This window comes from Neophocaena asiaeorientalis, unplaced genomic scaffold (genome assembly GCF_003031525.2).
Source record: "Neophocaena asiaeorientalis asiaeorientalis breed wild unplaced genomic scaffold, Neophocaena_asiaeorientalis_V1.1 scaffold251, whole genome shotgun sequence".
In the NCBI taxonomy this organism is placed as follows: Eukaryota; Metazoa; Chordata; class Mammalia; order Artiodactyla; family Phocoenidae; genus Neophocaena; species Neophocaena asiaeorientalis.
The window spans coordinates 3,099,539-3,115,016 of NW_020173377.1; the positions used below are offsets into that span (position 1 = coordinate 3,099,539).

Below are 15,478 nucleotides of genomic sequence, written 5' to 3' on the forward strand. Positions count from 1 at the left end.
AATGGGGTAGCCTTGTGCGGAATAAAGTCTGACTTTACCATAAACTGATACTTAAACTCCTGCATGCTGAGGACAATAAGTCATTCTTCTCTTGTCATAACCCAATCCAAATTATCTTCCTAAAGTGAGATTCAATTAAGTCAGGATGTACATATCAGGAAGAAATCCATCAGATCCAGTCCCATGACTGATCTTTTCTCCAGGGCCTGACACAAGTGCAAAGTATCTTCAGAGTGCAATCAGTTCATAAGATAGCTTCCCAGGACTCCTGTAACTTACCCGGAAGCAGGCTGTTAGGATGCCAGAATATTGTAAAAGGGCAAAGATGAGGGGAAATGGTGAAAAGTCAGAAAAATAGAAAGATTCCAAAGAGTAACTCAGGCATACATTTCTCTTAACATTTCTGAGGAGGTGATTTATCGTGGCTGGTGAATCCCATCACAACTGCAGTTATTTCATTTGGGGGATGCTTGAAACGTCTTTATAGATCTGTACAACTCTCAGACTGTCTTACTTTGCTACACTGGCTTCCAGTTGCCAGTTATTACAGAATGGTTTCTGACGGCAATAATCCTTTGAAAATCGCCTGTTATTGGGGATAATAACTGATTGTCAGAGCATTAACCACCCTCGACTTCACTTTGGGCTATTACATAACAAAAGAATGAACTGGTGGTGAGTCTGCCAGGTGTATTAAATTATATTATGCATTATAGAAGTTCTGTGATGAGGATTAGCATCCAGAAAAGGCCATCAGAAATTGCCAAACTCATTATCTGCTGAGGCAGGAGGCTGGCCTCAGGCCTGGGGATGCAAGGCTTGGGTTGTAACTATTAAGCCACTACGTCCAGTCCTTCTCTGCTCTAGCAGGGAGACGGACAAGCAGCCTACCAGCATTTCTCCTCTATTTTCCACCTCTAAAAAAAATCGAAGTATACTGCATTAACCTATGGTCAGCTACAAAGCTGTATTGCCTTATTTATTCATTTGTCTGGTTTCTTAATGGCAGGCCTACCTCTTGGGCAGTGTTCAATAGTTGTAGAATTCGGTGGACCTTCCCAGCACCTCTTGGCAGACTAGATTTTTTTTTTTAACTTTTTATTTTGTATTGGAGTAGAGTTGATTAACAATGTTGTGACAGTTTCAGGTGTACAGTGAAGTGATTCAGTTATACAATACATTTTCCCATTTAGGTTGTTACACAATATTGAGCAGAGTTCCCTGTGCTGTACAGTAGGTCCTTGTTGGTTATCCATTTTAAATATAGCAGTGTGTACATGTCAATCCCAAACTCCCTAACTATTCCTTCCCCCCACCCTTCCCCCCGGTAACAATAAGTTCATTTTCTAAGTCTGTGAGTCTGCTTCTATTTTGTAAATAAGTTCATTTGTATCATTTCTTTTTAGATTCAAGAAATGTAGAAGGTGTGCCTTCAGAGGGCATGATCTCTGGGAGGCTCTGCTGTAGTGTTTCAAGCACTTACAGTTTCCAAAAGGGAGAAACATAACTTGCAATGATGGTTGAATACCCATGGAAATAAGCTTTGGACTGCAAATATACAGATGAATCAGGTTGCCTTTTCTCAACAGCTCTGGGTGATCCTTCATGTAGCTATTGGCCCGGACCATTTCTGATGACCTGTGGAATGGTGCTGCTTCCAGTTTTCAGTGGAACATACTTATGAGACCTATTTAATAGCATATCATCTCTAACACATAAGCCCTAAGCTGTGCATTTTCCTACTTGAGTGTCATCTGTATGGAGTCAGGTCTTGGGGCAACATTGAAACCCTAGTGCCTTGCACAAAGCCTGACACATAGTAGATGCTCGGTAAATATCCACTGAATGGAAATGAACGGAAATTTCTGACTGTCTTTTTCTGAAAAGTATTTTCCTTATAACAAAAGTATAACATGGTCACAGTAGAAAATTTGTAAAAAAGCACTGCCAGAGATTATGGTATTAGGTAGTTTTCACATATAACTTTCCATTATTTTTTCTATATATGTGTAATTTTAATTGTTTATAGATTGGATAAGACTGTCCATGGCATTTTGGAACCTATTTTGTTCGGTTAGTGATGTCTTGCCAACTCATTAAGCCATCAACTTTACCATTATTTGTAATGGCTTCATTAAAGGCCATTGAACGAATGTATTACAGTCTCCTTCTGTGGGCGCATTTAGATTGTAGCTTTTCTCTAATATGAACAGTGCTGCAACATACATCCTTTATGTTAAGTCTTTGCTTCACTCTGATGGTGTCCTTGGGCAACATGGAGAGACAAAGAAAGAAAATATCCAGCAAGACTTCTGAAAAGACATATTAATTTGGTGGGTAGAAAGGAAGGCAAATCAGGCTTTCACAGAATATAAGGCCTCTGAACTTTTTCTAAAATAGGCAGGCCAGCATCATCTTATGGAAATCATCATTGGCTAAGTGTTTAAAAGCCATAGAATGTGGACTGTTACATTAATTCTCTTTGTACATTTTAGCAAAAAAAAAATTTGAACTTGGTGGTAAAAAAAGAAATTCCTAGAAGTGATTTCTGAGAAATGGAATTGCCATGTCAAAGGTTATATGCATTTTACATTTTTGAAACATATGGCCAAGTTATTTTCAGAAAGCTACAATTTATATTCCCATCAGTAGAAAGACTATTTCCTAATATTTTTATTGTCATTAACAAATCATTTTCAATTTAATAGCAAAAACAAACCAGAATAACACCTCAAAACTCTTATTTTTATTTTAATTTATATTTGTATTTATGCTTAAAAGTGGGTTTAAGCACTTTGTTTTTTTGTTTGTTTTGTTGCCATGAGTGTTTCTTCTTCTGTGACCTGGCAGTTCATGTCCGTTGCTCTATTACTGTGTTCTCATATCACAGTGTTGCAATTAAGAAAATGAGCTTTGGAGTCCCACATGCCTTAAAAGGGTCCAGTAGCTGTCACTTATCTGCTCTGTGACCTGGGACAGTTTCCTACCCTTTCTAGGTCTCAGTTTGCTTATCTGCTAAATGAGAATAATGGTAGTGCCCTCCCATTGCAATCCTACCATGTATGGTATCTGGCCAAGGGCCAGTGCTCAGCATCCTCAGTTTTCATGCGTCAATACTCATTTAATCCCTCTATTTCTCTTGGCACATTCCTACTCCATATGTCATGATAGGTTATCCCCATTTACCCTGTGTTTATACCTTTTAATTGCCTGCAGTAACCACATTATTTCATTTATCTGACAAATATTTGGGGGTATCTGCTATGGGTCAGGTGCTGGATTAAGAGTTCAACAATGGTGAACAAAACATACTGTATTTCCATCATGAAGCGTATACTCTTCTCTCTCTCTTTGCGTGTATGTGTGTGGGTGTGTGTGCAGGGAACAGAACATAGCTAAGTGACAGACAAATAAATGTAATTGTACCGAGTGCTATGCAGAAAACCAATAGGAGCTGAGACAGAATAAAAGGGGGACTTATTTTAGATAACATTAAGAGGGAGCGACTTTCAGGGGTAGAAAGTTTTATGGTAAGACATCTGTTAGAATGGTTATTATCAAAAAGGCAAGAGATAACAAGTGTTGGCAAGGGTATGGATAAGAGGAACCCTTGTGCACTATTGGCAGGAATGTAAATTAGCGCAGCCACAATGGAAAACAGTATGGAGATTCCTCAAAAAATTAAAAGTACACTACCATGTGATCCAGCAGTATGGCAATATGTACCCACTTCTGTAGGAAGGAATTTTTCTGAAGGAAATGAAATCACTATCTCGTAGAGATACCTGCACCGCCATGTTCATTGCAGCATCATTCGCAATAGCCAAGACATAGTAACAACATGAGTGTCCATCTATAGATGAATGGATAAATGTGATATATGTATAAAATACGGTCATAAAAAAAGGAAATCCTGCCATTTGTGACAACATGGATGGACCTTGAGGGTATTATGATAAGTGAAATAAGTTGGACAGAGAAAGGCAGATATCAGTACTACATGATCTCACTTATATGTGGAATCTAAAAAAACAATAACAAATAACAAAACTGGTATAAACAGAGAGTAGAATGGTGTTGCCAGGGGCTGTGGAGAGAGGAGTGAGGGGAACGGGGAAGATGCTGGTCAAAGGCTGCAAACTTCCAGTTACAATATAAATAAGTTCTGGGGATCTAATATACAGCATGGTGACTATAGTTAACAATACTGTATCATATACTTGAAAGTTGCAGAGAGTAAATCATAAATGTTCTTACTAGAAAAAAAAAGGTAGTAATTGTGTGAGGTGATAAATGTGTTAACTAACCTTATGGCCATCATTTTGCAATATATCCACTTATCAAATCATCATATTATAGACCTTAAACTTATACAATGTTATACATCATTTATATCTCAATGAAGCAGGGGGAAAAACAATTAAAATTTTAAAAAATGCTTCGTTTATCAATTTAAATAATAAATGTACATTTCTTTGTACAGTGCATAAAGTAATAAACTACAGGTAAAAGACTGAAGAAACCCCACAAGTTCCTCCTTATCTACTGGCATTTGGGCTACAGGGCTCAAGGTGGCCTGTATCCTATTCAGGAAACTAAGCTGTTTATGGGGATAAGTGCAGAAGTGATGCAGTTCTGAAAGAAGATGATGCTTTTTAGGGCTCTACCATGGTCGCCCTAACCAGAGAGAAAAACAAACCTGTGTCCTCAGTGTTGCTCACAAAGTTAGGCTAGAGATAGTGTAAAACATTGAGGAGGGTCTTCAACCAGCAATTTTTGAGAAGTCGGCAGTAGTGAGTAACAGAACAGCAGGCCCATCTCCTCTCTCTCTATTTTTCTTTATATCTCTTTGCCTTCCTCTTTCTATAATATGTATTTTCAAAACTTACAACTTCAGCGAGGCTGGAGACCATATGGTTTTTTCCTCCCCACAGTGTCTCCAGCATTGAGCAGAGGGTTTAGTACTATGATGGGTACCCCCATTAATACCTGATGGATGGAAGAGTAGATAGGAGGGTGGGTAGATAGGAAACAGAAAACAGAAAAGGTAATACAAATTAGAGGTCAGTAGGAAAGAAAAAGGGACACCAAAGTCAGGGGTATAAAAGTAGAGCCAAAAACAACTTATCTCAGAGGGGTTGTAGCCCTCTGCTTGAGACAGCCCATGCAGAGCAGGAACCCAGGACAGCTGTAAGACTCACAGTCTGTAAGAATAAAACATAACAGTTGCTTAGGATAAAATACAACTTTTACTGATTGAAGACAATAAATTTTCCCCTGAAGTTTCTCAAAAAGAAGACAATGGCTCCCCAGTCCCTATGGAACTTTCATTTACTTTCCTGTCCCATCCACCTGAGACCTCTACTCATTTATGTCAATTTAGTGGCTCTCTAGAGTAGGATCTTCAAAGAACTTGGGGGCTTGCTCTCACAATGGAAGTTCTAGGTTTGGGGTGCACCAGAATCCCTGGAGGGGGCAGAGGTTGTTGTATAGATAATGAACATGTATAGATGGCCAAAACCCCAGAGGTGATTCTGATACACACACACACACACACACACACACCCCCTAGCTCTCCCCAGGAGCCATGTCCCTACCTGTCTACCTCTTGGAGAATCACAGGTAAAATGGAATGAACACTGTCCTCAACAATATTCTTGCAGCTTTCTGACAAGCCCTTGACTTTCCTTACTGACAGTAAGCCCCAGAAGGCAGTAGGTGAGATGACAGCAGAAGCTGCTATTTTGTACTAACTTTTAGTGACAGGATGGATTGGTTGGGGAAATAGAAGTGACACGAACCTTGGGAGAAAGCAACAGTGCTAGCTTAGAATTCACAACAGCTGTTGATTTTAATGGGTTTGAGAATGATTCGGGCAGAATTCCAAACTCCTACATCCTTGACCTATAACCTGCCGCTGTTCTGAGTCACCAGGAGGGTTCGTGGAGGGGGTACTCTGTCCAAATCATGCTGCTGCTTCTGTGGGCTTTGGCTACATATCCCAGTGAGAACACACAAGGACCACACTTGGGCCCAAGGCCAAGTGGGCCTTGGTCCTGTACCGTGATCTGGGCCCTCGGAGTCTCCCCAGTCCAGAGGTAGAGGAAGGCAAAGAGAGACAAACTTGTGGGGAGGAACATTAAGGAAAAAAGAGCTTTTCTCTAAGGTCCAGAGAGGCAGGCCCAATCAAGTCTTCAGTCTTTGCACTTCTAGGCTTTTCCCCAGTTGATATTCTCTTTAGGGTCCAGGCAAGAAGGAGCATTGGAGGTCTCCTCTTAGAAAGAATCCCCCGCCACACACACTCTTTTGCACCCCATCCCCTACCATTTTACTTTGTTTCATTTAACAGCAATCCTGCCATGTGGGTCCTATTATGTTAACCATAGTATCTTACAAGTAAGGAAAGGAGGCTTAGACGGTTTTCAGCTCCTTCAGAGAAGACCCAGATTCTAAGACTAGGTGTGCCCCATTCCTAATTCTTAACCCTATCTTGTATCCACTGTATTCTGCTAACCTGCCCACCCAGTCATCTCTGTTTCCCATGAAATGATGCCATCTGTCCAAACTGTCACAAACTATGGGGGAAAAGGAGAGAATTCCACTGAAAGTTGCTTGGAATAGGAAGGGTCACCTCACTATTTTAAGATGTAGTCTTTTCCCTGCTAGGTAATCTCTGAAGCAGGCAGTAATTTAAAATACAGTTGGCTTCAATCTTTGCATGGTTTTCATCTAGAATCAAGGGGAAGAACCTAGGAAGATACATATTATAAACCTGGTCATCCACCCATGGACGGCCTTAAATAAGACACCATTTTATGGCCCCTAAAGCTGAGACTGTAATAACAAAAACCAGAGCCTTTTCATTTCTCCATTTCTTCCTGTTTTATCACTGAGCTTCAGTGTAAAAAGAAACCAAGGGACCTGAGCAGAGGGAAAGTAAAAACTTCAGCTGATTGATAGCAGACAAGTCTGGAAAAATAGGAAAGTATTTAAAATGGAGTTAGTAATGAAGGAAAGGGCTCTAACTCTGATAAATTCTAGTATATCCCATGCTGACTTCTTTTGACTTCTAAAATTTGTGAAGAGAAATGAAGGGAAAGTGGGTGCCTAATATAGATTGAGAATCTACCATATGCTGGATGCTCAGTTGGGCACAGTTGCCTCATTCTGCCCTCACAACATCTATATTTCTGTTTGGAGGGAGAAATAGATGTAAATCAAATAAACAAACAAATCATAAAGGTAACTGCAGAATGTACCAAGCACCATGGAGGAGACAAATGGAGTGATCCCAAGGAGGGGAACTGGGGTCAGAGGGAGTTAGCCATGCAAAGTGGGAGGAGAAGAGTATTCCAGGAAGTGGGAAAGGTGGAGGCAAAGACTCTAAAGCTAGAACGGTTTTGTCATATTTCCACATCCTCCAGGGCATCTAGCTGTGATAAGGAGTTTGCAGTATATCCTAAGTACAATGGGAAGACATCAGAGGGCTCTAACCCAGTGAGTCACATGATCCCATGATGTTTCATGAGCAAAAATACTGCCATCCCAATTTGTGGAACATTTAGCTTTCTCTTTCCATAAGTGGATTTTCTGATCTGTCTTGCTTAATTTAACAGCTTTACATACATGAGTTTCTTTTTGTTTATTGTATTGAATCTGTAAGCCTTCTTGGAAGATGGGGCATACTTGTTAACAAATAACTGATCTCTCCAGGTCTAAGAGGGCAAGAGAGGCAGAGAGGGACCTCCCAGCTGACCTCACCTCACGCATGGGAGGTGAGTTTTTTTCAAGTGTCTTCCTATCAGTAGAAGGGGACTTTTATGGCATTGCCAATCAACAAGTGTTTGAGTGCTGGCTCTTTGCCAGGCATTGTGATGGATTCTATGGATTCAAAAATGAATGAGACAAGAATCAAGTTTGTCTGTCCATTCCATCCCTGCTCCTTTAAATGTGCTCCTTCAGAGGTTCCATGACTTGATGTCATCATACAAACCCAGGGTTTACAGTGATGCCCATTCTGTCTCAGGGCTCTTGACATCTTATTCCTCCATGTTGAGGACTTATTCCCCATGTGACTTTTCTGGATCTGACCATGGATATCCAATATCTAGTACTCACTTAATCATCAAAGAATAAGCACGCAAATGAGTGAATGAACTTCTCTCTCATTTTGGCAAGCACTTAAGATGAAAGTGCCCATCTTGTTTGTCCAAAGAACACAATCTGTTTTTGAGAAATTTATAGTGCAGAATACAAGAATTACATAAGACAGCAGTTTTTAACCTAGAATCCAGAGGGTTCTTAGAGAATCTCAGTATGGACTTTGGTGGAGGAGATACCTCAAACCTCATGAATCTTATCTGAAATTGTGAATGTACATCCTTCAGCCTTTTTTGTGGGGAGAAAGTCCATAGCCCTTGTCAAATTCATGGTGGATCTCATGACTTTGCAAAGGTTAATAGAAGGTTTCATGTTATACCTCTGATGTTATTCTGATTGTGTTAGGAACTCTCAATCTCATTATCCTTAGCTTCTCAAAACCCTTCTCTTAGAAAAATCCTCTTCTTTACTCAACAAAAGTCAGTTTCCTCTTCAGTCAAACCTCTGGGTACGGTTAGGGAGGCATCCATGAATAGGATATTTGACTTTCCTGGGCTCACCTTGTTTGGTTTTACTGCAACAAACTGTCTGAAACACAAGTGGAATGCAACCCTAGCTGACTGGAACTCATTGCTTCCAACCTGTCTTTTTATTTATTATCTCATTTACCGTTGATCACAGTAAATGGATGAATGAATGATCCATGTGTAGGTGGAAAAAGCACAGTTCAGAGGGTTTCACTAACTTAGTCAAGATTGCCAAGACAGTAAGTATGGTTTGGACTCACCTGGAACCCAAGTCTCCTGATTCCCAACTGTTTTAAGGGTATTCAGTATTCATTTTAATCAAATGTAGTAAGGCACATAAACATGGAAATGACTGTCATGAAGGAAGAAGTTTATTATACTCACAGACCCCTGGAAGCAGGAGGCATGTCATACTATGCAGGGCCATACAAGATTAGTGACAGTGGGGAGGGGACTGATGTGTTGAAGCCTTTATTGTGGTTTTTGTGGGAAGAAACAGGCAAAGCAGGATAAGCAGGCTTAGAATTGAATAATTTCAGTGGGCTCAGGGATGTAGGGACTGTCCCTAGCTGTCTGGTACCTATCTGGCCCTGGAGTGATTAGGGCAGGTGGATAATGGCCCTGGGTGTGCACACCTGATAAAAGGAGATAGTTGGGGGCATGGGGTCTGAATTGGTTGGTTTACATATCAAAGGTGCACTTGAAGGCAAATTGTTTACCATATCCAAAATTGGCTAACCAATTGGGATGGGCAGTTTCTCCAGGACAGTAAGTCCCCAGATATCAGAGCATTAAAAATACCCCCTGAATGAAGTTAATGGAGCTGGATTGTCTAATGAATTGTATCACCCACCTTTGAGGATACTTACAGCTTGACTTCTTAGTGCTCCTTGAAGTGGTGTGTAATCTCTATTCCACAGTGCTAACCTAAGTTAACAGTCTCTGGGTGACCCAGAGACAGCCATCTCCTTCACTTGGAAAAATACATGGCCATAAAACTGGACTTCCATCCCTGGCCAGAAGATTACAAATGGCAATTTTTTTCTGAATTAGGATATTTTCAGTACCACACATGAGATATCAGGCACTGTGCTTGCGAGGAAGGTGATTATACAGACTGTTAGAGCATCCCCAAAATGACAGTCCATTTTTCATAATGGTCTATGATATTCATTTGTTGAAACTTTATTACTTTTGTAATTTAATTCAATTTATCCCATTTTATTGCTGCTCAGGACACTGTTACCTTATTTGCCTCTTTTGTCCTTCTGGATAAAGATGTTTCTTCTTTTATTATGAGCGTGATGGCTTCTAGATTAAAGCAGCCTGCTCAATAAAACTGTTTTCACTGGCATCCACCTTCTCTGAGCCCACCTCTACTCTTGCAGAATTTTCATGAAGACAAATATTGGCAGTGATTTATGAAGCATTTTTGTGGTTAATCAAGTTCCAGCTCTCATTTTCTGCTTAGAGATTAAAGATTTTATTCAGAAATGCTTCCCTGCATCGGAAATCATAGAAATGAGCAAATAACAATAGAAGTTGGTTAGGAATATTTTTTGTGAAGATACAGGTTAAGAACATAGTAACAATCGACTTTAAAACACAAAGACATCAGAAGACTTCTTTCTAAAGCTGAAGTTGTGTACCATTTTTGAGAAATCCTGGGTATATTTTAAGGAATAATTGAGTTGGCCAGTGAGTCAAAAGGGACAAAAGTAGGTGAGAAGATGTGAAGGTGAGTCTACATGCTTGTTTGCATAGGCTGCTACTTAGCTGAATTGAAATATGGAACACATGGGTGTGGGCAACCATATGTAACTGGATGATTCTTTTAGCAAATTTTATTTATACTTATAATCCATAAATTGCATGTTTTTAAAGGTAGAGATACTGCATTTATAGTTAAATGTTATTTTAAAGTAAAAGATTGCCTTTGTTTTTAAAAACAGAAGTAAAGACTGTATATTTGGAGGCTCCTGAGTGCCCTGTCCCCAGCCCTTTCCTCTGTATCGGGACCCAATAGTGGGGCTATTGTAATTTCAAGAAGCAATGCTTTGGGTGTGAACACCCAGCTCAGCAGCTACAGACATCTGGGTACAGATCTGCCCTTTCTTGGAGAAAGAAGAAAGAGCAGTTGGCTGATCCTGCTTGCCCAGTCTAGCTGGTGTCTGATATTCCTGCCTTGTTGGATTGACACAGGCTTCTTTAAAAATGTCCTCTTGATCCAGCTCCTCTGTTTCTTTTTTTAACCACCCAATGGATTTGTAAACTTCAAGTTTAGCCTCAATCCTTTGCAATCTATAGAATCACTTTATTGAAAATGGCTTCAAATATTTCTTAATTCCCAATGCCACTTCTTTTTGTTCAGGCCTTATCTTTTTGGTGATATGTTTTTAAAGTGTTGGACTCCAACCACCTGTTTCAGACCAACCATGGGTGCTTCTAAAAAATGTAGATCCCTGGGCCTACTTAATCTGAATCTCTGGAGGATGGGTGCTGGGGACTGGTTATTCCGATGCCCAGTGAAGTCTGAGACCTCTCACCCACCTGGCCAGAGCCACTGTCATCTCTCACCTGCAGTGTTTCAGTGGCCTCCTACTTAGTGTCTGTGCTTCTATTCCTATCTCCCTATGGCTGTGGTCCTCAAACTTGGATGCAAATTGGACTCTCCATGGGGAGAATAAAAATTGGGCCCTGCCCAAATCAGAGGTTCTGATTTGATTGTCTTGGTCGGGCCCCGGGCATTCAAAACTGTAAGAACATCACAGGAAAGCTGAATGGGCAGCCAGGATGAACACAACTCTCTAAGGCCTGTTCTCCACGCTGCAGACAGAATGATCCTTTCACAGGATTATGTGTCAATCCACATCAGGCTTCTACTCAGTTCCTCCTATGGCTTCTGTTCTTGCTACACAAAAAGCCCAGGCTGTAACAGAGGCTGCAAGGCCCACATGATTAGGCACCTGTTGTCTGTCCAGGTTCATCCTGTACAATCTCTCCTACCTGACTCCACATCATCCATACTGGTCTTGTCAATATCCCTTGAGTATCCCTATCTCAAGGCTTTGTACCTTCTACTCCCTTCACCTGGAACATTCTTCCCCAGTAGCCATATGTCGTGCTCCCCAGCTCCACCCATGTTTTGTCCAGATCCTTGCTCAAGCAGCACCTTATTGGGGAGGCCTTCTCTTCCTCCCTTTCTAAAATAGCAGCCCCCATCAGTCTCCATTGCATAACCCTGCTTTATTTTCTTTGTAAGTTTTCAATTCAACAAATACATAATCATTTTATGAATCTGCCATTTATCATCTGTTTTACTCTCATGAAAACGTAGGCTCCCTGAGGACAGAGAGTTTGTTCTCTTTACCCATCATATTCCCAACACCAAGAATGGTCCCTGGCACATACTTGGTGCTCAGAAGTTACTTGTGACAGATGATGAATTCTACCCTTGGACTGTCTCAAAAGCATGGGCGTTGGTTATTTCTCCTTCAGCACTGAAGGGAGTTGTGAAGGCAGCAGCAGCCTGTTTCCTGGCTGTACAGTTGCCCCATTATAGTTCTGCTGGCAGCCACTCTCCTTCCCCTGTTTAATGGCTGTAGAAAGGGGAGAATTTGATTGATTATTTTTGCAAACTCAAACTACCCTATGTGCACTAAAGGTTGAGAGGAATAGTACTCCTCTAAGTTTCTGGAGGGAATTGTATCTAAATGAGTAAGAAGCATAATCTGTGTTTTGGAAAAACTGGAATGAGTTCTTTGTGTCATCTGGGAAGTTTTATACTAAGTTAAATTAAGTGACTTTGAACTTTGAAATGTCCACATCCTAACGTTTTATTAAGCTTAATTGGGTTTGTAGAATATTTAAAGGCCATCCAAACTCAAATGGGAGATCAAAATGAACTAATAGGTTGATGTAGACTTCCCCCTGCCTCCTGCCTTTGTGCTGCAGTAATGAAAGTGATGCATTCATACCTGTGGATGATGAGCACAAAAGCCTGGCTTTCTGGGGAGTTTTGGTGTGTCCTGATGACTGCCCTGGTCTGAACTGTGCCATTGCCCCTTCCCTGTCATCCCTGTCATCTGTGCTATGAACCTGGCTTTCAGAACCATCCCCATCTGTCTCTACTATGGAGGCTTGCCATATAGTAAAATTAGTTGGGCTCTAGGCAGACTTGTCAAAGTTTGTTTGATGGAGCTTCTTAGGGAAGAAATCTCCAATTATTGGACATAAAATCCAAAAGGTTACAGAATCTGTTAGAGATGGAAATGAGGAACAGTTTGACTCTATTACTCATAGAAGTTTTGCACTCATTTCATTGAGCAGTGGAGTAAGGCAGTCCACCCTACAAGATGCAAGGCCAGAACTTAATTTCCACAGGTCATCTCTTCTCCTATTTGATTTTCACTGATACATTTACTTTTCCTATGTCCATGGAGAATGGTTCAGGAAGTAGCAGTGTCATTACTTTCTTTTCATTTAAAATGATCTTTAATTATTAAAGCAATATTTGTTCATTTGTAAAAACATTCAAAGGATATAGAAGTTTACAGAGTAAAAAGTGTAAGTCCCCTTTTAGAAAAAAATAGAATTCTATTTATAGAATACACAATATAGATACACAATATCCCACAACTTGCTTTCCCCCTTGCCAAGTTATAATGGATGTCTTTCTCATGAGTACATAGCTGCATGGTATTCCACTACATGAATGTCCCATGAGTTTTTTAGCCAATCAGCTATCAAGAGAAACTTGGAATTTAACAGGTTTTAACCATTACAAAGAATAAAGGTGAAGGTCCTTGTTTTTTACATATTTGTGTATTTGTGAAAATGTCTAAAACCGAATTATAGGGCTTTAAGAATATATGCGCTCAAAAAAAAAAAAAAAAGAATATATGCACTCTACAATTCTCCATACATCTGTGACTTCGTGTCATCTCTGTTAGACCTGCTTGGCCCCCATAGACATTTTATTTGTTATCCTGGCTATAGATAAATGCCTAGAGCTAGAATTACTGAGTCTGAAAAAATTACAGATATAAAATCCTGTTGTTAAATGGATCTCCAGAATATTTATTTTGGAGTAAAGTCCCTTCATTTTGTTGCCAGTTGAAAGGCATTATTGTGAGAAATCCAGGGCATGAACCCAGTATTGTTTGATTATGTTTATTTTATATGCAGAGAGGCAACGAGTCATTTCCACACCATTTCTACTCAAATAAGGGGGCCAATTCACTGGGAGCCAAGGGCTGCACATAAATGGAAATATTTAACATGATTCTGATTTTCTTTCATAAGCAATAAAATAAAATACAAACCAACAAAATGAGTATAATGCTATAAATGTCTTTGCACATACCTGACCCAGGGGATGGTGCTGACTGGAGAAGCCACAGTAGTGTTGGCAGTAGGGGCAGCGGTGCTGGTGGAGGGGGTCGTGGTGCTGGTGATTATTCCTGTGTAATCATGTCTAGTCTGAAGTTTGGTGCAATCCTACTGGTTTTCCAAATGGGTTGCCATCTTTTAAAATCAGAAACTGTGTTAAGTTTTCATGAATGGTTCACAGCACTGTTCTGGGGTTTTAACTATGCCTCCAAGAGAGAACTGTTTGTCCTCAGGTTCTTCACCTGGATGGCAGAGGAGGTTTAGCACCTGCAGGTATCTTTGCTCAGAACAGATAGGCTGCTTTGCGTCAGGTCTTTTCCTCTTTGCCTGCAAAGATAGACTCACAGCTTCACTTCCTAAGAGCTATCTTTTATGCTTTCTGCTTCGTTAAGAACTTGCTTTGTGCAGGTTTTTATTAGTCAGACATTTTGAGCTAAAAGCTAACAGTGGCCAGGCAGGAAAAGTGAACAGGGGACAGCTCTGTGTAGGAAGGTCAGTGGTGACCACTTTGGGCCTATGAGGTTGCATCTTCTATTTTTTTTTTCCCCAAGAGAGTCAGAATCTCCCAATTAAAAAAAAAAAAAAAATCCCTCTTCCCAATGTGATTCCGGTGGGAATAGTGTGGAAAAGAGCTGGGGGAAAGAGAGAGGCAAAGCAAAGGCCTCTGTGTCTGCTCATCTGCCCCGGAAGTCCCCTTGCAGGAGCTGTTGATGGATGAAATAACTGCCTTACTCAACACAAATGAGGACAGACTAAGGCTATACAATGATAATGTATATTTAAACATCTCTTTAAGTTGGAAATAAACCATCAACTAAGAACTAGTCTTCCAGTTATACGTCTCAGTTAAGAGGTTACTCATAACTAAAGCAAAATCTTAATTTTCAGTCAGCTATGTCATTTACATTTTTATCCATTCGTTTACTGAGTTGTAATATTCCAAGCCCTGTGCCCCATCAAAGCACAGCCATCCTTTCCCTTGTCAGGTGGATGGTCTAGTGGAGATCAACCTCACAGGTGTAACCACACAAGATACTAGTTAACAACAGTTGCAATAATGACTCTGAAGGAGCCGTAGGGGTGCTTGACCCAGTCTGGCTGAGTGGAGGAGACATCAGCTGGAGAGACTTCGGGGCCACATGTTGAATGTAATTCATCTAATACCACGTCTGCATTTAACTCAGTCATAAATTGGTGGCTGAAGGACTGATTTCACCTGCCAGAAGAATTTTGTTTGGACTGTGTGGTATTGACCCACATGACATTTAAAATGTGAACCAAAGGATTTTAACCCTTTTAATTTCTTGTTTTTCTTCCATCTAACCCTCAAGTACAACTCTGGGAGGTGGGTTGTACTTTATTTCAAAGAATTCTGGCCTTATAATAGAGATTTGAGAAGGCAATAGAAAGTGAGAGATCCAAGGTTTTATATGTGTTCTCTGCTCTTTAGGAGCCAAAGT

At 40.4% G+C, this 15,478-nt stretch overlaps 1 protein-coding gene across 1 annotated transcript in view; it reads left to right on the top strand.

Moving 5' to 3' along the window:
• The window catches only part of CACNA2D3 (calcium voltage-gated channel auxiliary subunit alpha2delta 3), a 772,424-nt gene that overhangs the window by 477,140 nt on the left and 279,806 nt on the right, over positions 1-15,478 (top strand). The window lies entirely within an intron of this gene.